Genomic DNA, 27,500 nt, shown 5'->3' with positions numbered 1-27,500 from the left:
CTAAATCCTTCTCATAAGGTGTACTCTCGATTTTCCGACCACCCATTGTGTATTCAAACCTAATATTTTTACTTCCTATGTGTAATACTTTACATTTACTGACATTAAATTTCATCTGCCACAAATCTGCCCAAGCCTGTATGCTATCCAAGTCCTTCTGTAATGATATAACGGATTCCAAATTATCTGCTAATCCACCTATCTTGGTATCATCTGCAAACTTAACCAGCTTGTTACTTATATTCCTATCTAAATCATTTATATATATTAAAAATAGCAGCGGCCCTAGCACTGACCCCTGTGGAACACCACTCTTAACATCGCCAGTTCTGATGAGGTTCCTCGCACCATCACCCTCTGCTTCCTGTGTCTGAGCCAATTCTGCACCCATCTAAAAACATCACCCTGAATTCCCACTTCTTTTAACTTGATGCCCAACCTCTCATGTGGCACCTTATCAAATGCTTTCTGAAAGTCCAGATAAATAATATCATAAGCTCCACTTTGATCGTATCCTTTTGTTGCCTCCTCATAGAATTCCAACATGTTAGTAAAACACGACCTCCCTCTTCTGAACCCATGCTGACTGTTCAGAATAACTCCTGTCCTTGTCATGTGTTGCTCAATCTTATCCTTAATAATTCCTTCCATTAATTTTCCTGTGATGCTTGTTAAGCTTACTGGCCTATAGTTGCTTGGATCTGCCCTGTCACCCTTTTTATATAATGGGATGATATTTGCCATTTTCCAGTCCTTTGGAATCTCTCCAGTGCACAGTGACTTCCTAAAAATATGTGTCAAGGGTTTATATATGTACTCACTAGCCTCCTTAAGAACACGAGGATAAATATTATCTGGGCCTGGTGATTTGTTTGATTTCATCTTATTTAATCTGAGCAGCACTTCTCCCTCTACAATTTCCAAATCCCTCAGTACCTCCTTAGTAGTTGTGTTTACCTCTGGCAGGTTATCCACTTGCTCACTTGTAAACACCTCAGAAAAATGTAAGTTTAGGGCATCTGCTATTTCATTGTCTGTATCTTTTAATTCCCTTTACTATTCCTGATGAACTTGACCTCCTCCTTAACTGTTCTTTTACTACTAAAATACTGAAAGAATCTCTTGGGGTCTTCTTTCGCCTTATCTGCTATATTCCTCTCCAACTGTCTTTTAGCCTCTCTGATATCCTTCTTAATGGTTGCCCTCATGTTCTCATACGCTCGTTCTCTTTGCAGTCATTAGTCTTATATGCCTTATACAGCAGTTTTTCCTTTGCAACTTCTTTTTAAATCTTTATTAATCCATCGTGGAGTTTTTTAGTTTCCTATTACTTCCAAATTTAGGTATGTATCTGTCCTGCATTACATGTAAAACATTTTAAACCTGTTCCACTGCTCCTCGACTGTCTCCACATTTAAAAGCTTATCCCAGTCTATCCTACTTAGACTTTGTCGCATCTGCTCAAAATTAGCCCTACTAAAGTTCAACTTAACAATTTTAGTCTTTGCATCTGTACTCTTACAAAATACTGAGAATTGTATTACATTATGGTCACTTGACCCTAGTGGTTCAATCACCTCTACACCCTCAATTCTATCCTGATTATTACAGAATACTAAATCCAGACAGGCTTCACCCCTTGTTGGTGCTTTAACATGCTGTGTTAAAAACAGTCGCTGATTACTTCTAAAACTCCTGCTCTTGTGCTCCTCCATCTGTAAGGTTATCCCAGTTAATATTTGGATAATTAAAGTCCCCATGACTATAATATCCCCTGTAAACTTGCCTTTTGATATTACTAAAAGATGTGTGTTGAAATTACTGTCTGAATTGGGTGGTCTATAACACACTCCTAAAATGAGACCTTTTCCCTAATATTTTCCAGGCGAAGCCACATGTCCTCACTAAGATGGGGCTCATCATCCAACTGAAGATGACTTACATTTAATTCCTGTTTGGCATAAACAGCAACCCCACCTCCTTTTCTGTTCTGTCTATCCTTCCTAAAAATGTGTATCCCTCTATGTTACACTCATCCCCATCTTTGTTATTTAGCCAGGTTTCCGTTATTGCTATAATATCATAATTATGCTCTGCTACATACAACTCCAACTCACTTACCTTATTTTTGATACTTCTAGCATTAAGGCAAGCTATTTTTAATGTGTTAATCCTTCTATCTTACGTGTTTGCTTAAAATTTACATTACTATGCATTTTTATTTCTACACCATTGTTTGTTCTTCCATGTATAGATCTAAATCTGGCCTGTCCTAAACTCCCTGCCCCCCCATTCCCTAGTTTAAACAATCCTCGACTAGCCTACACATACGCCTCCCCAATACATTGGTGCCCCTCCGGTTCAGATGTAACCCGTCCACGGCGAACAGGTCCCATCTGTTCCAAAAGGAGTCCCAATGCCCCATAAACCTATACCCTTCTACCCTGCACCAAGATTTGAGCCACGTTAAGCCTTCTAATCTCCTCAATCTTACCTGGACTGGCGTGGCACAGGCAGAACTTCGGAGAAGACTACCTTGTCAGTTCTGCTCCTCAGCTTGGTACCTAACTCTTTGAATTTGGATCGCAGAACTGACAGACTACCCTTATGTATGTCATTTGTTCCAACGTGGACAATGACAACTGGATCCACCCCCGCTCTGGCCAAGAGCCTATCCACCCTTCCAGGGAGGTCTCCCACCTGTGCTCCCGGAAGGCAACACACTGTGCGAGACTCTCTCTCTGGAGCACACCTGCGCTTCAATCCCCTAATGATTGAGTCCCCAACTATCACTACCTCTCTCATTTTGGGAACTCATTTTGAGGTGGCCCGTTGGGGCTCCTCAACCCTGCCTACCACCTCAGAATTATCAGAGTCACCGTCCAGCTCCCAGGACATGATAACGTTAGACACTTCTAATTCTGGGGTTGATGCCGGACATTGTGCACCCTTTACCTTACGCCTTGTGACCGTGACCCACCTATTCCTACTTGTCTGGTCTGGAATCTCCTCCCGCGCCACCTTAGGGGTGCACACTATCTCTCTAAAATCTCCACTTGCTGCAGGGACATCGAACTGTTGGCCGTAAGTCTGCGCCCTATTACTTGCCCAGAGAGTTTGGACACGTGATTGCTGTTATTGTTTACATCCCCCCTCAAGCGAACGCGGAGATGGCGAGTGACATCATCCATTCCGCAGTTGCTAAGTTACAAACGCAGCACCCTGAGGCACTTGTGCTAATCGCTGGAGACTTTAACCATGTAACGCTGGATAAAACATTACCTGCCTTCTCCCAGTATGTGGATTGTAACACTCGGGGAAACAGGACTATTGACCTACTATATGCAAACGTTAAAGACGCATACAGCGCCACCCTGCTGCCTGCACTTGGGAAAGCAGATCATAACCTGGTTCTGCTTCAGCCTCAATACAAACCAAGAGTGAGAGCTACCTACAACCACACGCTCATTCAGGAAGTGGTCCCCTGAGGCAGAGCAGGCTCTGAGAGACTGCTTTGGAACTACAGACTGGGATATATTGCTGAGATCACATAGTGAGAACATTGAAGAGGCTGTTGAATGCACAACTGATTACATCAACTTCTGTATGGACATTGTAGTTCCAGTAAGAACAGTATGCTGCTATGCTAACAACAAGCCATGGATTACAAGTGACATCAAGGGCCCTTTTGAACCAGAAGAAAAGGGCTTTTAAAGGTGGTGATAAGCATGAGCTGAAGTGCGTGCAGAAGGAACTCCGAGTCCAGCTCAGGGCGGCGAAAGAGCAGTACAGGAGAAAGCTGGAGCAGAAGTTGCAGAACAACAGTATGAAGGAAGTATGGGATGGGATGAAGATTATCACTGGCTGCAGCTCGAAGCGGGGTGCCGCCATCGAGACAGACGTGGAGAGAGCAAACCAAATGAACAACTTCTTTAATAGGTTTGATCACAGTAACCCACTCTCACCTCGGAGTACTGCATCCTCCAACCATCCTTCTGCTGATACCAGCATAGGTGAGACATCCCCACCCACAATTACAGCAGCCCAGGTGAGCAGAGAGCTGAAAAGACTTTGTGCCAGCAAAGCAGCGGTCCAGATGGTGTATCGCCACGATTGCTGAAGGCCTGTGCGTTGGAACTGGGGAGTCCTCTACAGCGCATCTTCAACCTGAGCCTGGAACAGGGGAGTCCCAGGCTTTGGAAAACATCTTGTATCACTCCTGTCCCAAAGGTATCACGTCCTAGTGAGCTGAATGACTTCCGCCTGTTGCTCTGATGTCACATCTGATGAAGACCATGGAGGCTGCTGCTTCACCACCTGAGGCCACAGGTCCGTCACACCTCGACCCTCTGCAGTTCGCATACCAGGAGAAGGTGGGAGCGGAGGATGCCATCATCTATATGCTTCATCGATCCCTCTCCCACCTGGACAGAGGCAGTGGTGCTGTAAGAATTATGTTTTGGACTTCTCTAGCGCCTTCAACACCATCCAACCTCTGCTCCTTAGAGACAAGCTGACTGAGATGGGAGTAGATTCACACCTTGTGGCATGGATTGTGGACTATCTTACAGACAGACCTCAATATGTGCGCCTTGGGAACTGCAGGTCTGACATTGTGTGCAGCAATACAGGGGCACGCAGGGGACTGTACTTTCTCCGGTCCTGTTCAATCTATATACATCAGACTTCCAATATGACTCGAGTCCTGCCACATGCAAAAGTTCGCTGATGACACTGCTATTGTGGGCTGCATCAGGAGTGGGCAGGAGGAGGAGTATAGAAAGTAATCAAAGACTTTGTTAAATGGTGTGACTCAAACCACTTACACCTTAACACCAGCAAGACCAAGGAGCTGGTGGTGGATTTTAGGAGGCCCAGGCCCCTCATGGACCCTGTGATCATCAGAGGTGACTGTGTGCAGAGGGTGCAGACCTATAAATATCTGGGAGTGCAGCTGGATGACAAATTGGACTGGACTGCCAATACTGATGCTCTATGTAAGAAAGCTCAGAGCAGACTATACTTTCTGAGAAGGTTGGCATCCTTCAATATCTGCAGTAAGATGCTGCAGATGTTCTACCAGACGGTTGTGGCAAGTGCCCTCTTCTACATGGTGGTGTGCTGGGGTGGCAGCATTAAGATGAAAGATGCCTCACGCCTGGACAAACTTGTTAAGAAGGCAGGCTCCATTGTAGGATTAAAGTTGGACAGTTTAACATCTGTGGCAGAGCGACGGGCATTAAGCAAACTCCTGTCAATTATGAAGAATCCACTGCATCCACTGAACAGTGTCATCTCCAGGCAGAGGAGTAGCTTCAGTGACAGACTTTTGTCACTGTTCTGCTCCACTGACAGACTGGAGATCGTTCCTCCCCACACTATGCGACTCTTCAATTCCACCCGGGGGAGTAAATGCGAACATTAATTTTATTTTAATTCTTTTCATTTTTATTACTATTTAATTTAATATTGTTTCTTTGTATCAGTATACTGCTGCTGGATTATGTGAATTTCCCCTTGGGATTAATAAAGTATCTATCTATCTATCTATCTATCTATCTAAAGGACACCTGGGCCAAGTCCGCCAATTCTCTATTACAACGCAGGTCAGCCAACTCCTCCTCCAGTTCAGCAACCCTGAGCTTGAGGTGCTGGATCAGCTGGCATCTCTTGCAGATGTAGCCCTCATAGACAACTGGCTCTTCCAAACCATCATCTAAAAAGTCCAACATAGGACTTGCATTGCACTGGCCTCATTATTAAAATTTGACTTGGGATTACTAAGCTGCCTTAACATAAATTTCTTCTTCTTTCATCTGCTCCTTAACTTAAATGGTAACACTAATATCTGCTCCAGATATTTTACACCTTTTCCCCTTAAGCTCCTGTCCTGTTCTCCCTCTCAGCTGCCTGCTGTTTCCCTTTCTATGAGGTTAACTTTACTTTTCTCTGTCTCTTCTAGCTTTGCGCTCTTCTTACTTATAAGCTCTTCACTCGCACTGTTTGTATTCCCCCGTATTAATGAACAAATAACGCTGTCGCCCACTTAACTGTTCTACCTCTGGACCGCTAAGGACTGTTTAATCTAAAATAAACAAATAAAACTTTACTACCTTATTTGCTCCTACTGCTCCTTGTGCCTGATCGATGTCTTCACGCTGGCTGCTTACCTGCGCTCTACTGAGTTTCCACCTTTTACTGCTTTGAAGTCAGCCGCGGCCTTTTTTTCTTTTCCTATAAACTAAGGAATCGCTGCTACGACGACGCGGTTATTTATTTACAAATGCCGATATCAGTTACTGCTGCTTTCTACCCTGCCGCCTCGATGCTAATTCAAATACAGACAACTAGAAAAAGAACAAGTACAAGTACAAATAATCTTTCCAAGCGCACTTCCAAACACCCAGCTACTTTTGCTCTTGTGCGGGCGAAAAAAAAGCAAAAAAAAAAAAACCCTTCTAAAGGGAAAAAAAGCTTTAAAAATTCCCACACGGTTCCTTAGCGGCAACCAAAACCCAAGTTTTTAAGAGCAAAATGTATTTTTTTTTATTTAAATCTCCCACCACAGAACAAACCAACAACTCTCAACAGATTAGCGTTGGCAAAGCACACGTCAGCACAAAGCACACGTGACCAAAGCCAAAGTGGTATCATTTTCTCTGTTGTCAGGTTTAGACTTTATTGAGCCATTAATGAGAAGACAGAGTAAAGACTTGCACTACATCTGAAATGAAAAAAATGTCTTGCTATTCTGTTCCATAGCACTGCGATGTGCAGGTTTCAGATCTTTACATTTTGAAGAAACGTCAGCCTCCCTTCTCCAGCATCCAGCACAGGACACCGATGTGCAGGTTCAGACACCTTGTTTTATAAACTTTCATAAGAAAGATGAATTACATTTTGTTGATGTTGGCTTACAATGCCTATGGTGTAGTGAATAAAATGTATAAAAAGACTTCGTGTTTCGGCTCAGATGCCGACTGTTAATCATTAACCAGTAGACGTCAAAGCCCAAAAGCCTGTCTTACATCTTCTGACAAACACGTACAATTCTTAAAGGCCTTAAAACATTAGAAATGCTTTGTGTGCTGTGTTAATAATAGTGTATTGTAAGAAACATTGAAGACTTGTAGAATCTGTGATCGAAAGCAGTAATGTTAATAATGTATTATAAATATACCACACATTAATTTTTTTTTACTTTCCTTACATTCCTTGTAAATATGGAGGAAAAAGCTATAAGCTTTATGATGACCATTTAAAGAATTTTCTCTTTCTTTTTTTTAATAAAATGTATTACAGCAACACAGCATCTTACCGAGGCAGAGAATTGGTGTGCTGAGAACATTTCTGTGTTCAGGCAGCACATCTCACTCCCTTCATTACGGTCAATGGAGAAAGACGACATTGAGGAGGCCCTTCAGAAATTTGATTTGCTATTTGAATTTTGAGAAGAAGAGAAAGAATATGTCTTTAGACATATTTTTTTCACATATGGAAGACTTGCATCTGCTTTTAGATAACGCGAGAGGAAAAAGGAAAATGACTATGTTTTGTGAGAAAATGTAACAAACATACATGTCCCTCATTGTTCAATTACAACCTACAACTCTTGTTCTATATTTTATATATGCTTTAACAATTTTGTGATAAATGTTGCAAACCAACGTCTCAGATCTGCACTTCTTAGTATTATGTATTAAAATAATGTTTTATAAAGAAGGGCAAGGCAATTTTTATTTTTAAAGCACATTTACAACAGCAGCCAGAAAAGAAGCAGTTCAAATATACCGTATGTACCCAGCACAAAACTGCAAGAATAACCAACCATTACATAAAAGAAACTCAAAATACCCATACATACATATTTCTAATCATGAATGTACATGAGCCAACATATACAAACAATGTCGACCTCTTGCAGGGTCAAATGGCAGCATGAAGAAATAAGACTTTAATGGTGACTTAAAAATGGCCGGTGTTGGAGCAAACCTAATATAATAAGTGAGCCATTCCAGAGAAAAGCAGCAGCCACTGCAAACACCCGATTCCTCCTTTGCTTCAGCCTTGACCTCAGCACAACTAAGAGCATCGGGCTGGTAGACCGCAGGGCTCTTGTTGGCACATACAAGTGAAGAGGTTCTGAGAGGCAAGATGGGGCTGATCCATTTAAACATTTAAAAACAAGAAATAGAATTTTAAAATCAATTCTGAAATGGACCAGAAGACAATGAAGCGAGGTCAGTATTGGTGAAATATGGCCACACTTACGAGAGCCTTCAATAAGCGAACAGCAACGTTGTGGAATAGTTGTAGGTGTCGTAACAGGGCCTGACCAACACCTACATACAAAGAACAGCAATAGTCCAAATGAGATGTTGTAAAAGCTTGGATGGCCTTTTCAAGATCACTGAAAGAAAGAAAAGTCTTTACCTTAAAGTCTCAGCTGGTAAAAGCTTCATTTAACCTCACAATTTATCTGTTTGTCGAGTTTGAATGAGCTGCCATAGATCACACCTGGGCTAACTGAAGCTTTATGATATACGGCAAGGGGTCCAAGAGCAACACCAGGGACACTCAAACTTTCGTAACTTTTGGACACCATGATCACAGTTTTATTGTCATTTAGTTTAAAAAGATTCATTGCCATCCAGGTTTTAATGTCATTCAAGCACGCATGGAGGGTCTGTATTTTCTCGCTTTGATTTTAGTGGCAAATATATTTAAGGGTCATCAGTATAGAGAAGCCATACTTGTTAACAATGGGGCCTAAAGGTAACATGCCTATCAAAAAGAGAACTGGTCCAAGGATGGAACCCACAAGTAAGAGGAGCTATAGAGGATGAGAACTCACCCAAATGAGTAGAAACGCTCCTATTTCTTAGATAAGATTTAAACCATTTTAAGGCATTACCTTGGATGACTACAAACTGTTCAAGGCAGGATATAAGAATCATAAGATCCACGGCATCAAAAGCTGAGGTAAGATCTAGCAGTACAAGAATAGCAGAATCACCAGCATCAGTAATTGGGAAGAGGTCACTGTTAACCTTTAACAAGGATGTTTCAGTGCTGTAAGAACATCTGTATCTGGATTGAAATTTTTCTAGAATACTATTTTCATCCAGAAATGTTTGAGTTAGGACAACTTTTTCTAGGACTTTAGATAAAAAAGGCAGTTTAGACTTTGGCTTGAAACTTGACACAGTAGAGGGTCCTAATTTTGTTTTTTATAATATGTTTCTCCACCACAGCGTGTTTCAAGGCAGCAGGAACACAACCAGGAATTAAGCTAACATTTATCAAGGTAATAATACTTGGTCTGACAGAATCAAAAACGCCTGAACTAATCGAGAGGGGACACTGCTGTTCGGGGGGCAATTTGTAGGATTCAGGCATTGCACCAAATCAAACAACAGAGACGATGAGACACGCAGGCACAAAGTGGTCAAAGACAGCTGAACACACTGTGGGAAGAGATGAATCTGAGCAGGCAGTGAGGCCGATGACCCAATAACAGTTATCTTATTTACAAAAAAGTATATCTCCGTTTGGAGAGTAAGTCGGGGTATGCAACAAATGACAAATTCCTAATACAAGAAATGGTATATGGCAATTAAAGGATTTAAAATCACTAAAACATGGATTTGTAATTATTGCATCGACCCAAACAAAACATTTTTAAAGTTTAAAATTTGTTAGTTCAGTTCCAAAATAAATAAAGACGGTTTATGGAAGTGCAAGTTTCAATAATGCAAAATTTTTTAATTTCTTTAGAAAAACAAACAATATACTGTAATATCTATTAAGCAATTTAAGAGATTTGCTTCACTTTTTTTGAGAAGTACATACTTATAAGTTTGAGTACCACGGAGAATAATTATGCATTAAAATTAAAAACCAGGTAAACGTTTGAAAGTTTAATAACTCCACTTGAAATGTATTAACATTATAGCAGCAGCGTAGAACAAAATTAAGAAAACACAATTCAAGACAGACAATGGAAATGAAGGTACCCATGAACTGTATAATAAGCTGGATCATTTAAAAAAGTGTTCAATAAAAACAATTTCAAAAGTTTCTTTTACTGAGAACTCGAAAGTTTAGACCTCTTACATGTCTGTTGATTGCTTTGTTGTGTTATTAATCACCATTTATTTTGTAATATAATAAATTAATGTCATTAACGGAATTTTCCTTTATTGAACGAGGTTCCAGAAATAATGTCAGACATGCCGTTTAGTACAAAAGTACCATAAAAATAATTTCAAATATTTTGTATGATAGAATTCACAATAATAGCAGTTAGAGCAACCACATTCATATTTAGAATGGTGTTTCCTTAATCTAAAAATGTGGTGTTATGTCCTCTTTCTTTTAACTGTATCGAATCCTGACTCAAATTATAAAACTGTTTTTTTTTTTTTTTTGTTTCTAAAAGTAAATACGAGGGTAATACCATAAAGAGAAACTCTGATTCTTGCCTCGTGATTGCGGGAAGTCGTATTAATATCGTCTTTTAGTATGGAGGACTATTTCGGACAAAATTAAATAAATAAATAAACAAATAAAAAGTATTGTGAAATGTGAGCATAAATAAATGTATCATGAAATGAAGCCTTAATAAATAAATTTGTCATGAAATGAGAGCATAAATAAATGTGCCACGAAATATGTTTTTCGTTGCTTATTTATATTTCATTTTGTTCTTAACATTCCTGCAAACCGTCATGAAATACGGCTTGAAATAAAACTGTCACTTTCACTCGTCAAAGTTGAGAGGGTGGGCTCTAACACGCCCTCTAGTTACTGATTGGTGAATCGATAGCACAAGAATTAATTAGAAAAATGCTTACTACTGCCGATGAAATGGATTCTGCCGAAGATATTACGTATTTCAGAGAGTGAATTGAAGATTTATCGGAAGAAATTACAATGTTGGCGACCCTTTTAGATTCCGGTTTAGATTAAACTATTTTTGAAATTATCGAAGAACAAGTAGAACGGACTCTACTACACTCCAGTTCAGGTGATGCAGTTCCCTGCTCTGGACGTCCATCCTTTGACATTCCAGCTGAGTCAATAGAACACCTTCTGTTATGCGGTTTAAAAGTACGACAGATTGCAGATCTATATGGTGTATCGGAGAAGACGATCACAAGGCGACAGTTTTATTTCAAGTCGTATTTCATGACGGTTTGCAGGAATGTTACGGACAAAATGAAATAAATAAATAAGCAACGAAAAACATATTTCGTGACACATTTAATTATTTAGGCTCTTATTTCATAACATTTATTTATTTATGCTCACATTTCACAGTACTTTTATTTATTTAATTTTGTCCGAAACATTCCTCCATATTTTCCAACGTTACTAGTTTTTCAACTAAAGCGATGTGACAGAGGACGGACGCGAATGCTCGGGGGGCGTGGTGTGAAAGGCAGGAGGCGCGGAAGGCCGGGTCTGCGACCTGCAGCTGGATACAATTGCACGAATCCGGCTGGCATGCAGATCGGGTAGCGACAGGGTGGACGGCTGAATCTTCGATCAGCAGCCGGATACAACTGAGAAATAACGCTGACTTTTCACCATTAGTCAATAATATGAAATATGAAAGAACAACCCAGTTAACCAGAAATGACATCCTTGTGATCGAATTTTATTTGCATAGTCGAGAGCCACGTCATGTTTTAGGTTGCTCAGTATTTTGATGAACATTACTGTTAGCAGAAACTAATGCCACAGCAGTTCTGGCGTGTAAAGTAATAATACTAGACCGAATATATATATATATATATATATATATATATATATATATATATATATATATATATATATATATAATTCTGGAGGAATGAAACACACGGTTAGCGTTCAGTCTCAGGTATACAAAAACTCTGTGTTCTGTGTACAGGCGAATTACACGTGGCTTTCCTTTACCTGCATAATAGTCTCTCAGAATCTTTAACGTTTTTCGTCAGTCGTCCGCTGCTTCACGCATCACCAGCGATAAACTCTTATCATCGAGGAACTGGATTAATTCTGCATATGCCTCCGCATTTTTCTCCTCGGCATCGTCTTCGTCGGCTGCGGGCTCTTTTAAAATTGTATCTTTTAGACCTTGCAACCGAAGATGGCTGAAAAATGTTGTCTCCCACAGCTCATAGTTCTTTTCATCTCCATCAAAAATTAGCCGAGACCATCGACTACTTGACTCGGCGACCCGTCTACTCATGGTTCTAGTATATCACACAAACTCTCACCGGACACGCGGTACGTTGCGATGTTTCTTTCGGCGAGTAAAACAAATACTCTGGGCCCATAACCTGTTAGCAGAAACTAATGCCACAGCAGTTCTGGCGTGTAAAGTAATAATACTAGACTGAATATATATATATATATATATATATATATATAATTCTGGAGGAATGAAACACACGGAAAGCGTTCAGTCTCAGGTATACAAAAACTCTTGAAAAACTTTATTAACAAACTTAGCTCACGACTGCCACCCTTTGGTCACCACCAAAAAGTCATTTACATATATTTATACAAAGCCTACAAATGAGAGCATATTTACATTCATGTCAACACCCCCACTTGCTCTCATATCGTGACCATCATCAGAAAAGAAAAATTAACTTGTATTTACATCAAGTACAATCTTCTGTGTACCTTTAATCTCCAAACATAAATGAGGCAAATTTAATCAACTTAAATGTTGTCACAGGCTTTGTCAATACATCTGCCACCATTTGTTCTGTTGGGCAATAGACCAAACATATTTTTTCATCATTCAATGAAGACCTAACAAAATGATATTTTATGTCCACATGTTTGCATCTCTGTCTGCTCACAGGATTCTTTGTCAGTGCAATCGCACCCTGGTTGTCCTCATATACTGTATTATAGGTGGTTCATTCTGGTGCTCATCAATGCCTTCTAATAGCTGCATTAGGTACAGGCATTCCTGTGCAGTTGCAGCTAAAGCCATATATTCTACCTCAAAAGTGGACAGTGCAACAGTTTGTTGCCTTTTGGTTCTCCACAAAATCAAAGGACCATTCTCATTAAGACTCACGCAAAAACCAGTCGTACTGCGCCTGTCGACTACATCAGCCGCCCAGTCCGCATCACTGTATGCATATAGTCTCAGTTTATCATCGTCACATTTCCTGTAACACAGTTCTTTCTCAGATGTGCCTTTTAAATATCTCAGTACATGTTTAACTGTACACCACTGTTCCTCTGTTGGCTTAGTAAAGTACTGAGACAGTTTACTAACAATAAAACTGAGATCAGGTCTTGTACATGTAGTGAGGTAGATAAGGCTGCCTACAGCCTCTCTGTATTTCCTGACATCCTGCATCACAGGGTGTCATTCTTGGCTTACAGTGTTGCATATCAAATCTTTCCAAGATTTTTTCCACATACCTCTTTTGTGACATTTTCACACATCCATTGTCTTGCTCAAAATCAATACCAACAAAATGTTTCAGCTTACCCATGTCTTTCATTTAAAATTTTTCAGTGAGCATTTCCTTTACTACATTCAATGCGTTTTCATCACTGGCAGCAATAATCAAGTCATCCACCCACACAATCATGATCACTTTCTCAATTCCTGTTTCCTTTGTATAAACACAATGATCAGCCGGGTTCTGCACAAACCCGTTCTCAGTCAGATACTCATGCAACATTTTGTTCCAATTTCTGCCCGATTGTTTTAGTCCATACAATGACTTTTTCAATTTATACACCAGCTTCATATTTGTGCCACATTTGACCTCATAACTGGCTGTTCAATGTAGATCTCACAATCTATTGGTGCATGTAAATAAGCAGTTTTTACATCCATCTAATGTAAGATTAGGTTTTCCTGTACTGCTTTCTGCATTAGCACTCTGATGCTGGTTATATTGACAGTAGGAGAGAACGTCTCCTCGTAGTCAATTCCCATTTTTTGACTATATGCCTTGGCCACAAATCGTGCTTTGAATTTGTCAGACCCATCAACGTCTTTCTTAACTGTATACACCCATCTACCCCCCCACTGCTTTCTTACCCTCAGGTAAGCTGGTTAGGGTAAATGTGTCATTATCTTTCAGGGATTGCATTTCTTCATCCATTGCATTACACCACTCCTTTGAGTTTGGTGAATGAACAGCTTCCCTGAATGAGAGGGGTACATTACACATCACTCTGTAGCAGCAGAAATCAATGTTAGACAGAACTTGGTCATCACACTCTTCTCCCAATACATAATCATTTAAATAAGCAGGTCTCTTTCTTACTCGGGAGGGGTATTGCTTGGACTCACTAACAGCATCATCTGTCTGTGTTTGGTCTGTTGCCTCAGGACTATCTACTGGAACCTGATCCTGGACGTGCCCAGAACTCACACCAGTGTTTTGCCTGGTCTTGCTAACTCTGTTCGACATTTCCAAATCATCAATGTCAGTCTGAGTTTCCCGCTCTAGAATAGTCTTAGTCACGAATTTTACTAAACTGTGCTTCTGCACCTTCCCATTTTCAGGATAGTAAACCATGTAAGGCGGACTATTTTTGTCGTATCCAACAAACATTCCCTTCTCACATTTTGAATCAAGCTTTCTCTTGTCCTGTTTATAGGCATAACAAACTGACCCAAACTTTTGCATCCTAGAGAGGTCAGGGCGCCTTCCTGTCAGCATAAATTAAGGTGTTTGTTCTGTACGCCTGTTGAAACATCCGTTTCTTATTACAGCTGCCGTCTGTACTGCATATGTCCACAAATCTTTTGGTAATTCACTCTCTATCAGCATACACCTTGCCATGTCAAACAATGTCCACCAATTCCTCTCAGCAGTACCATTCTGATGGGGAGAGTATGGAGCTGAGGTCTCATGTCTAACCCTACTTTTGCTGAGTAGTGCCCGGTAATTCTTCCCTGTGAATTCTGTGCCGTTGTCTGATCTAAGGCATTTAATGTGCCCATATGGGGCAGTATCAGCAAGAAAGTTTTCTGTTGCAGATGTTGTGTCACTCTTATTTCTCAAAAAGTACACAAAAATCATACTGGAAAAATCGTCAGTGAACGATAATGCAAATCTGTACCCATCTCTAGACTCTGGGTCTATTGGTCCAGCAAGGTCGGTGTGCACCAACTCAAGAGCTGTTTTGGCTCTTACATCTGGCTCCCTGTTATGTGTCTGGACAAATTTTCCCTGGATACACACCTCACAGTGAAGTACTGATTTGTCTGGTTTACCTTTGATTGTCATACCATTAACAACTCCCTGCAATTTCTGAATATCATCATAATTACAATGCCCCAAAATATCATGCCATGTCTGCATGTCATGACAGCCCTTACATTGATCATCACATTTATCATTTACTGTTTGTAAATAGTGTGGTCTATTATGCTCATGAATGTGGAATTTTGCACTGTCTCTGTGTTGGAGGATGTCTTTTCCTTGCTTAAAGATAATAGTTGCTCCGTTGGAAGTAGCTGCTTTCACAGAAAAGATATCCTGCGGGTAGGAGGGGATGTACAACGCCTGTCTCAACGTCGTGGTGTGGCGCTGTCCATCAAACAGAGCTCTGCATCACCTCTGCGCTCCGCGACTCCATGGCACCTCGTGCCATTGGCCAGCTCTACACAGTGCGTCTCGGCTTGGAAACTATCGTCGAACGTGTTATATCCGTGACGATATGTGAGGTTGCCCCGGTATCGACCATCAGACCAGTCATATTCATGTGTCTTGGTTGGACCCCCGCGCTTCTGTCGCTCATTCAGAATGCATATTCCTTGCCGCTCATCTCCTCTGAAACTTGTCTCACGTTGTCGCGTCGCTGTTTCCGTCTCGGTGTGTGGAGTTTTTACACCAGCTCCACCATTGTTTGCGCTGACATGGTTTTGCCTTGTGACCTTTTAGACCACATTTGAAACACACTATATCCGTACTCTCGGTTCCCCGGTCACTCGTACTCACCGAAGCCGGTTTCGCACTTGGTTGCATTCGCGCTTTCATCACGTTGTCGTCAGACATTGTGGCGCGCATCTTTTCAGTGTCTTCTTAACTCCGTAATTTAGTTTTAAATTCCGCAAAAGGAATTGTCACTTCACTTTGCGTAATATGGATCGCGAATGGTTTGAATGTTTCTGGCAGTCCCTTTAAAACCATTGCTACTAATAGTCCATCGCTCAATGATTCGCCTGCATTTCTTAATGCCGTGACGGCCGTCTCCGCACGTATGACATAATCAGTCACACTTTCGCTACTTAACTTTCGGAGCGAGGTCAGTTCTGTGTACAGGCGAATTACACGTGGCTTTCCTTTACCTGCATAATAGTCTCTCAGAACCTTTAACGCTTTTCGTCCATCGTCCGCTGCTTCACGCATCACCAGCGATAAACTCTTATCATCGAGGAACTGGATTAATTCTGCATATGCCTCCGCATTTTTCTCCTCGGCATCGTCTTCGTCGGCTGCGGGCTCTTTTAAAATTGTATCTTTTAGACCTTGCAACCGAAGATGGCTGAAAAATGTTGTCTCCCACAGCTCATAGTTCTTTTCATCTCCATCAAAAATTAGCCGAGACCATCGACTACTTGACTCGGCGACCCGTCTACTCATGGTTCTAGTATATCACACAAACTCTCACCGGACACGCGGTACGTTGCGATGTTTCTTTCGGCGAGTAAAAGAAATACTCTGGGCGCATAACCTGTTAGCAGAAACTAATGCCACAGCAGTTCTGGCGTGTAAAGTAATAATACTAGACCGAATATATATATAATCCTGGAGGAATGAAACACACACGGGAAGCGTTCAGTCTCAGGTATACAAAAACTCTTGAAAAACTTTATTAAACTTAGCTCACTACTGCCACCTTTTGGTCACCACCAAAAAGTTATTTACATATATTTATACAAAGTCTACAAATGAGAGCATATTTACATTCATGTCAACAATTACATCTCATCATTGATTTTATTTCGTGTGTGTAACAAATCAACGGTTGCCTCGCGCTTCTCTCCAAATTCTTACCGAAATTTTACGTGAATTGACAGAGCACATAACGGGGTCCGCAGGCACCACCGACCGGCTAGCAAAACAAAGAGACACGGGATGGTGGGTGGGGTATTTTACATTCTTTCACTAACGAAGTTTCATGCCCAAAGAAGGCACCGCGGATTAAAGACACCCCGATCAGCAGCGAGCTTCAATTTTTAAGAAAGCCGGCCAGCGGACAATCACGAAGTAGAAATAAGCAGCAGGGCGGAGTGTGCGGACATTAAAAAAAAGTTAAACATGGGGATGTGAAGAGCAGAGCGGGCACTTCGATGATGGCCTCTGACGACTGACTGGCCAGCCCCGTCCCCTTCTTCTCGTATATGGCGCAAGTACGTACCTGTCCCGTGGGGTAGTGATTGACCGCTCGATACTGAAGTTTCAACACTGTGTCGAGCTTTCGAAGCACCGCTTCGAGGCTTGTTTCAAAGGTGCCCGTTACGTGATTTTGAGGCACGCTAGCGTAATGATGTCATTGATATCTGCGCCATAGGTTCTCCACCTATGCTGGCCGCATGATGACGTCATCTAACGCGACAGCTACTGTCTCGCTTTGTGAAACGCTACGGACACAGGACTATTGCTGAGTGAGGCAAAAGTGTGAACGAGTTCAGAAACAATCCCATCGCTAAGAGGCAGACAGTAAGTGCTATTGATTTTGGAGATGCACTTTATGGATGTGTGAGTTTTCATTCGCTTCATTAGAATCGCCGCGCGCGATTTGACGGAGAGTCGTGTTCTTTAACCCCTCGCTGAACTTTGCTCGAGTGAATTCTCCTGTGGCCACCCGCGTGCTGTTTCTTTTCATTGGTATCTGCGGTTCACTTCACGTGACTGACTCACAAATTTTAATTCGTACCACTCAGTCACATCGCTGGCGCCTGTCCATTCCTCTCCATCTGTTCCTTTTGTCGATTCCTTCTCAAATCGCAGACATCGGAGAGACGGCCATTCCACGCGTACGGCGGTTTGATTTCTGCCTTTGTTTCTCTTTTGTTCCTCCGCGGTGTCCAGTTCAAAGACCGTCGCGAAGGTGGTGAGCGGCCGGCCTTTAAAAGAATAGCGAGGAGTCCGATAAGTAAAAGTGAAAACCGAACTGGAGTCCATGACCGTGGAGAAGAGTCTTAGAGAATACGAGCTGTGAACAACAGTATCTGTATTTACACACACGGCCTCAAACCTGCTTAACCCAATGCAGACATTTACATGCATTGCTTGAATGGACACTTAAATGTGTGACTTTTTCCCCCTGTATGAAATATGACAAACTGTCATGTTTCAGTGCTAAAGCCAATCCAGTAATGTCTGTTAGTGAGTATTGGAGAAGTTAGTAGAGATTTGTGGTTTGTGTTACTGCCTCACAGTTCTGTCAGCATGAATTTGAGTCTCAGCCTGTTTTTAAGTCTCTATTCAGTTTCCATGTCTGCTCTTTTATTCTTATTTTGTTCACTTCTCTAAAGATGCTCAGGTTTAGTGGCCTGGCAAATCTAACTTGTCTTGGTGTGGTCATGGACTTGAATGTGAGTGTACCCTATGATGGTCTATAGTTGGCTCCTGCCTTGTACAGGTACTCTGGTTTTCTTTCTGTACCCGAACAACTTCTATTTGTGTTTGTTTTGCACTGGACCACGGTGGTGAGGTGGAAGTTAATGTCCATTTGGCTACTTATACATGTGACTTATCATAGAGACCCAACCAGGCTGTGTGGGTCACCCCACTGTTAGGTGAACACCACTGTTAGGACTGGAATCCCTCTTCTGGCCAAGACCCACTTTCATTTAATTAGAATATTCATGAAGGTCAATAATGAACTACTGTTACTCTGGACCCCCCTTTTAGGGTTGCCAATAGCAAACTTATCAACCAGGGTGGAGCGTTAAGAAAGACTGCGACACACAAGGCTTCCACCATGCTAATCTCAAAATACTGGGTGATGCTGCAGTTTAATAGTTTATTAATGTGTTAATTGCTAAAATATTTGTGATGTGTATAGTGTTCTTAAACAAGATGAAGCTGATAAACTTGAAACTTGTTTCAAAGTTGTTGATAATGACAAAGTTGTTTTGAACATTTTTGTCCTGCAGCATATCAGATTTGCCAACCACAGTCGCTGATCTTATCACCTGACCACGTTAATTTAAACAATTGTGCCAACCATTCAGCAGAGTCGTGCTCAACCAATAACAGCCAATAGCATGCTGCTGATGACGCTTGTAATGTACAAAGGGGTAACAGCTGTAGCTCTTCAGCAGCAATCATCTTCCTTTATTTTATTTTTTTGTCATTTTGTTTTGTTATTTGAAACACAAAACTACAGAAAGAGGAGCATCTCTTATTTTTGTTTGGTTCAAAACCTGCAGTTTCTTATTCCTCTTCACTTAATTCTATGCCTTCTACTTCAGGGAAACATTCACTGGTTGTCTGCTCTCCTGTACACACAGTCTGCCCCTAAGAGTAAAAACAAAATCAAACCTGTTTAAATTTATCTTAGCGAGTCACAGACTAGTTGAAGTCAGACATTGGGTGTCTTGCATTTTGCGGCCGTCTTTATAGGGACACACCGCCAACTGCCTCCATCTCGCTAAGATTATGTAAATGAATGCTGTGACTTAAATAGTGGTTTTGGATTTTGCAAGGTTGGGGCAATGTCACATTAGATAAGTTGATCAGCGATTTTGAGTTCCTCCTTTATATGCCCCTGTTTTTTAAAATAATCCTGAGGCCTAACTTGTATAAACATCCCTTAACATTAACTATTAACAAAATTCCAGGACCTTAACAGTTTTGAATATTCAATCAAAGTTGACACAGAACTGTGCAAGATGGCCTCCTCCTTTTTCTAGCCTGTTTGACCCTTCTTTCTTTCCCAAACTCATTTTACAGCTAATATGACATGAACAGTGATGAGTTACTGTCTGACTTGACATCAGCTTCAAGTAACAGGATGTTATAAAACTCAAATGTCTTTAGATCTGAATGATGCAGTATTAATGTAATCGATTCCTTTTTTTTTCCACAGAGAGAGAAAAATCTGCCGCTTACTGTAACGTTTAAATGGATCTGAAAGAGGAGACGTGTGAGGCTGACCTGAATATCATAAAATTAAGGATCATAAATGTTAAGGAGGAGGACTGTGATTGGGAGACTGTCCACCCTAAACAGGAGAGTCTGGACATTAAGGAAGAGGACAGTGAGCTGGGGTCAGTGAGTCTTAAAGAGGAGGATGAGGAAGAGTGTATCAGCACTGAGATGGACAGCTGTAGGAGTATGGAGAGTGTCAAGGAAGATGACCTTCATTATGGAGATCAAGATGGAGCAGTGACCGGGTTAGTCTCTTCTCATAGCAGATACTCTTCATCACCTGAGTCTTCTGTCGGTGTACAATATGAATCATTACAGTCTGACACAAAGGGGTTTGAAGACGTTTTATCTTCTACAACTGAGGAAGGTCAACCACCACCTAAGACGTCATCTGAAACAAGTAAGTGAAAAATAACACTCGGTGTACATTTTAGGGTCAGGGTTATGGGCCTGAAAGTGCTGTCTTGTGTTTTTTTTTAAAGAAACTTAGGCAAACGTTCAAATTATGTTAAACACAGAAATTTCTCTACATTTTACAGGTTTAGGTATCTGCACATCTTCCATTATTGTTTGTAACATTATCAAAACACTCTAAGACTGTCTTTGGCCAAAAAAAAAAAAAGTTTGTGAACTCATTGGAATTTCTTTTATTTCTGCAATAATTCCTCCTAATTCTGTGGTCTGATCTTCAATTAAGCCCTAAAACAGACAAACACGGTCGTTTTAAACTAATAAAAACAATGAGACCCTTGTCATTCCTGAAAACATTGTTTAAACATGGGAACAGTCAAGTTTGTGACCCTCTGTCTTTAGAAACTTTCTGATCCTCCTTTAGCTGCAATGACCTTCAACAAACATTCCCTGCAGATGCTACTCAGGGTTTAATTTCTTGTCTATTCCTCATTTCCAAAGGTTTAGTTCCTTGATGTCTCAGGGATTCCTTTATTGATCAGCTGACTTCAGGTAAAGCTAACGACTCCCAAACTCTTCATTTTGATTGGCCGGTCTGGAACACCAGCTTTCTTCTGTTTAAGCCTTTCTCTTGTTGACTTCTTCTTTTGTTTCAGCTGATTGTCTTTTTCATTACCTTACTTCTCTCAAGCTTTCACTATCATAACATCTCCTATCAGATTTCTTTGTAACAATTTCTAATTCAGTGCTACATTGATGATGGCATCCTGTCCTGGTCCTGCAGAAGCAAAAAAGCCCTAAACTGTGATTCTACAATGAGGTGATAGCAATGGTGTGCAGTGATCTTTTACTTCCAACCCACTGTGAAATGTGGGCACACACATGCTGACATGGAGATTCAGGCATTCAATAGACCCACACACCAGACTAGAGGTGACATTTATAAAACCTTGTTTGGAATTGAGCGCAAAATAAAAAACGGAAAATGTGTACGCTCAGAACATAATCAGATTTGTGATCAGATGTATGCACATTACTACAAATTTACTTTTTAATAAGTCATGGTCACTTTTTAAATATGTATATATGAACACTCCTTTAATTGCCACCCTGAAAATATTCACCTATGGACCTTGCTAATCTGTCACCTCTTTATGCAGTCAGGATGCTGCAGAACTTCATTGGCTGGTAGATCAGCCTCTTCCTCCTGACACTTTGAGACCCTACCACCTGCATTTAAGAATATCTGGCTTTGCTTTTCATCTGAGAGTGAAAGATCACATGATCACATATGTAGTTACAGTTCCTCTCCTCTGTGCTCCGGGGTTCAGGAAAGGTTTAGGGCAAAACCATCTGTGCAGGAAGCCACTGTCACCTGACACATGTAATCACATGATTGCTGTTATAATGAATAGGTCAGGTCATATGAAACACTGAGAGTTCAGCAGGTTACTTTACCAACACATAATTCACCATGTAAAGCAACATCACGTCTGTCAAAGCTACTTTGTCTCAAAATAAATGAATCGTGGTTTGAGTGAGGCCCTTTAGACGTGACATTTGTCAGCCACATCTTGGATGACTTTTGTATTAATGGAATGTCACTGCTTATGGTTAACATAAGCAGCTTAAATCTTGCTAGGTGTACGTTTTGCAATATGAGTGCAGTAAAGTGTTCCAGTTGTGTTAGGAGAGCTGGACACAGCTGCAGATTGACTTTTTGTGTTGGCAAAACATTTCTTGTGTTATGTGTGTATACCTACACTGTACAAAAAATAAGGTGTAGTGCAGCAGTCAGTTAATGGCTTCCAGCACAGCAGTCACAATAGAGTGAAGCTTGGCTGAGATACTGTTGAGGTGCCTGCCAGTTCCCTGAGAAGTGACCTCAACTAGCAGATATAAAGTGATGACAAAGTAGAATTTCTTCAGTGCAAATACGTATCGTTGGCTTTCTTAATGGGAACTAAAATATAGTATGTACATCATAGCTCTAATTTCTGAGTTGTCATGTTTGTCATATCAACGCACATTATAAAAACGGCTTGGTGAACTGAATTATTCTTGCGAGTTGTCATTTAGTTGGTTTGGCTGCCTTTTCCTCCTTGATTAAGAATGTCATCATTTCCCAGTTTCTCTGAAATGTTGTGTATATATGGGTCAGAGTTACTGTAAATATGTTTGTTCCCCTGTCGAGTTTATTTGTAAATTACATTTGTATGGGAGGTTGTATATGCATGTTTCGAGTCCAGTTTTATGTGTATGCAAGCTTTATAAATGAGGCCTTAGAACCTTCACTAGCCTATCTTTAGACAGGTCTCAACCCAGGCAGCCTGATTCCAAACTCAACAGGAGGCTTCAGCATGCACAGGCCCAAAATGGATTGTTGGCTTAAATCTATACTAATAAAAGGCAAAGCCCTCACTCACTCACTCACTCACTCACTCACTGACTCACTCACTGACTCATCACTAATTCTCCAACTTCCCGTGTGGGTGGAAGGCTGAAATTTGGCAGGTTCATTCCTTATAGCTTCCTTACAAAAGTTGGGCAGGTTTTATATCGAAATTCTATGCGTAATGGTCATAACTGGAAGCAGTTTTTCTCCATTTACTGTAATGGAGATGAGCTTCAACGCCGGGGCGGAGTTTCGTGACATCATCACGCCTCCCGTAATCACGCAGTACATAGAAAACCAGGAAGACCTCAAAAAAGCGCTGAAGGAAACATGCATTATATAATTGAGAAGGCAGGGAAACAATAAGAAGCGAGCGAGTGACATATACAACCATATTCATGAGTTCTGCTACTTCGTAAACAAAGCAAGATGTAAACCTACACTTTAAATTAAGTTCATAGACAGGCTGCGCTGGCGCTTGTAATTTAGTGCCTGCCCATATAAGGCCGTCCGTCAGCGGCAATCCAATAGCAAACTGCCACGGGTAAATATTCACGGGTGAAGGACTGTGCTTATGGAGAGGAAGATGAGATGGTCAGGGTGGTGTTTGACACAAACTCAGTAAACTGCGAGAGAGAGTTTTAAGTGCCAGGACTAAGGTAACATTAAATACAGCCATGGACATAGCACGAGATGGCACCAGCACAGCTGGGAACCTTCGATGCATGTACACCGAGTGGCTCACGTGAACTGGCGCGAGTGCACAGATAAAAGCAACAGTTCCAAAGAGCTGAACAAAACCGAATTACACAATTGAAAAGGCAGCAAAAATATGAAGCGCCTGATACATACAAGCATATTCATAAATCCAACTACTGCGGAAACAAAGCACACGTTGGAAAAGTCAATGTCCCGCTAAAGGAAGACAGTGTAAAAAACCCGTGCATGCAGTGTGTCAGGTCTCAGATAAAGAAGAAGACGAGCTGTTTATTGATGCAGTAAGAAACGAATCGATGAATGAAACCTGTCATCTTTACAACGATTGACAAACACGGAATGTAACTTGAACACAACACATCCTACAAATACGAACCTGATTGAAAGAAATAATGATAATCAAATCCTTGATGACAGCAACACTCAGTAACACTCACAAAACAAATACTGTATATTGACAGTCATGTTACGCTATTTTTAAAATGTTCCCTTTTCTTTTCTAGCTTTTTAACACACTACTTCTCAGCTACGCTGGGTATATATATATATATATATATATATATATATATCTACATACTACATAATAATGGATACTTTATTCGCCATCAATGATTGTTTTGGTAAAGCCATACTCAGTGTATTCATTAGATGAACGGTAAAAAGTAAGAGCGAGGGAGGATGACTTATTGAGGCATGCAGGCTGTAGTGCGGTCAACTCTATCTGAATTGCGCGATCACATTTGAAAAATATATCTTTTCAAGTTCTATTTAGTCCATATGTGTCAAACTCAAGGGCAGCGGGCCACATCCGCCCGGCGTAATTATATCCGCCCCGAGATCATTTTATATACTGTATTATTGTTATTAATGGCCCGGTATATGAAGCGCTGGTAACACAATAAACTACAGATCCCATAATGCAGCGCTTCAGCTGCCTTGCCAACACTTACCGTTAATCAAGTCTAGCTTATGATGCTGCAAGTTATTGCGGCTAGCTCACACGATGCTGAAGAGAAAAGTTGATTCTGAAAATAGAGCCTTTAAAACCGATGGGAGGCTGAGTATATGTTTACTGAACCCGTGTGTCTCATTTGTGGAGCTAATGTGGCTGTAATTACAGAATTTAATCTAAGACGGCACTATGAGACAAAACATCAGGGTAACCTGAATGCAATGCAGAAGATACAGAAAGCAGAAGAATTAAATAAGAATCTGACACTTCAGCGGACGTTTTTACCCGTGCACAATCACAAAGTGATTTCAAGTGAAGCTGCTTTTATGGGAGACACAAATGCACCAGTGCAATTTGCCCCACTTTCCCTGTTGCCAAGTAATGTTAAACCAAGTCGTCACTACGGTGTTCCCAAATCGCACTTTGCTGATAAACTGAGCGACTGAGTTTGCACGGCGCTTTGGTGACTTTGAAGAACAAAAAGTCCGTCTACATGCGGCTCGAACCTTGTGCATGTTTGGTAGCACATATCTGTGTGAGAAGCTCTTCTCAGTGATAAAGACTAACAAAACAGCACACAGGAGTCGCCTCACTGATGAGCACCTGCAATCCATCCTGAGAATCTCCACAACACAGAACCTCACACCAAACAGAAACGAACTTGTGCCAAAAAGATGCCAGGCGTCCAGCTCTAAAATGACATATGAGCAAAGACAACTGAATGATTTGATTTGTTATTGCTGAAAGGAACACATTTTATTTATATTTCCAGGTTTTGTTATGCAGCATGTTCATATTTGAATTTGTATAATTTTGACAGGATATATTTTTATGGAGAGCAAAATCTTTTGGGATATTTAAAATCTAAGTTTATTTTTATATAAAATTACATAAGAGTAAAGAAATTTGAATGTTTGTTCTTTTAATGTTTACTTTATTTCTAACTTGTATAATTTAGACAGGATATATTTTTATGGAGAGCAAAATATTATAAGTTGTTTAAGGTTTGAGTTGATTTATTCAGGAATAATATTCCTGTCTGTTTTACCATTCCTACCAAAGATATTTCTGTCGACTAAATAAAAATTCCTTCTATTTAAAATTTAAATAGAACTTGAACAAATACGATAGTTCATAATATCCACGCAGACTTGCACGTAAGAGCGGGAGTTATCCGTTTTAACAAGCAGTGTATTGCACTGATACTGAAATAGCTGTGTGTGTATATATGTAGATATGTATGTATATGTATATATGTGTATGTATGTATGTGTGTATGTATATGTATGTGTATATATGTATATGTATATATATGTATATATATATGTTTGTGTGTGTGTGTGTATATATATATATATATATATATATATATATATATATATATATGACAACACTCATCACTCACAACAGTGACAAAACAATTACATTGACAATCATGTTACGCTATTTTCAAAATGTTTCCTTTTCTTTTCATTGCTTCTTTAACACACTACTTCTCGCAAGCGCTGGTATTTTGCTAGTATATATATATATATATATATATATATATATATATGTATATATATATATACTAATAAAAGGCAAAGCCCTCACTCACTCACTCACTCACTCACTCACTGACTCATCACTAATTCTCCAACTTCCCGTGTAGGTAGAAGGCTGAAATTTGGCAGGCTCATTCCTTACAGCTTACTTACAAAAGTTGGGCAGGTTTCATTTTGAAATTCTACCTAATGGTCATAACTGGAAGGTATTTTTCTCCATTAACTGTAATGGAGTTGAGCTGGAATGACGGGGGGCGGAGTTTCGTGTGACATCATCACGCCCCACGTAATCACGTGAACTGATTGTCAACGCGTGCGTAGAAAACCAGGAAGACCTCCAAAAGCGCTTAAGAAAACATGCATTATATAATTGAGAAGGCAGCTAAAACAATAAGAAGCGGCGAAGTGACATATACTACCATATTCATGAGTGTTGCTGCCTCGAAAGAAAGCAAGGTGTAAACCTAAACTTTAAATTAAGTTCATAGACAGGCTACGCTGGCGTTTCACATGCCCACAGGTAATGCGGGATACAAGTTTAATGAGAGGACGCAGGATATAAACGAGAGTTTTGATCACTTTGTAACTAAGTTAAAATTGTAGGTGAAGGGGTGTGCTTATGCAAATTCGAGACTGTGTTTGTGGGGATTGACAGTTAAGGCGGGTGGGGAGTCACGTCATCATCTCCCTCCCATTCATCTCATTTCGCTCTGAGCTGAGCTCGGCTAATGCCGTCTTTCGAAGCAACTTCGTCAGACTGCACCAAATACTCACAGAAAAATCCACAAGTTAATATACACGCTGTCTCTCGAGTTTCTCCACACTGAATCCTCCAGGCACTACTTACAAAAGGTCACATTGACAATCGTGTTACGTTATTTTTAAAATCTTTCCTTTTCTTAGCACAAGCACAGCTGAGAAGCTTTGATGCATGTGCTCCATAACGCGTTAAAAATAATGCATTTAATCACACTTTGCATTACAAGCAAAGGGGAGCTTTTGTCAATGCATGATTTCCTGGTACACACGATTACATTGATCAGCGCATCCCGATTCATTTTACCCTCGCACCACCTTAGTTTGAGAAGAAGTCTGAAAAATATGAGGTTAACACAGAAAAACATCACCAATTCAAGCTTTATGAATAATCGATTCGCCATCAATAATTGTTTTGGTCCTTCCATTTTATAATTTTTCCGCCACTAGCCATGATTAAATGAACGGTAAATAAAGTAAGAGCAAAGCGAGGGTGACTTATTTAGGCAGGCATATATATGACAGCAACACTCATGACAATGTCAATCATGTTACGTTATTATTAAAATGTTTCCTTTTCT

The 27,500-nt window shown here is 40.6% G+C and overlaps 1 protein-coding gene and 1 pseudogene across 2 annotated transcripts in view; one reads left to right on the top strand and one right to left on the bottom strand.

Moving 5' to 3' along the window:
* The window catches only part of LOC120533531 (zinc finger protein 501-like), a 41,816-nt gene extending 24,292 nt beyond the window's left edge, over positions 1-17,524 (bottom strand). Inside the window, exon 1 of one of the 2 annotated variants that reach the window (XM_039760465.1) lies at positions 17,404-17,524. The gene's annotated coding sequence lies outside the window, so the exon portion shown is untranslated. Of the gene's footprint in view, positions 1-11,943; positions 12,366-17,403 lie in introns of those variants that run through there. The other variant, XM_039760466.1, reaches the window with a different exon arrangement.
* A 95-nt stretch (positions 17,525-17,619) lies between these two features.
* Positions 17,620-27,500, top strand: part of LOC120533538 — a 21,087-nt pseudogene continuing 11,206 nt past the window's right edge.

This window comes from Polypterus senegalus, chromosome 8 (genome assembly GCF_016835505.1).
Source record: "Polypterus senegalus isolate Bchr_013 chromosome 8, ASM1683550v1, whole genome shotgun sequence".
Lineage (NCBI taxonomy): Eukaryota > Metazoa > Chordata > Cladistia > Polypteriformes > Polypteridae > Polypterus > Polypterus senegalus.
The sequence above is the reverse complement of the archived record's forward strand: the minus strand, read 5'-3'. Positions and strand labels throughout refer to the sequence as shown.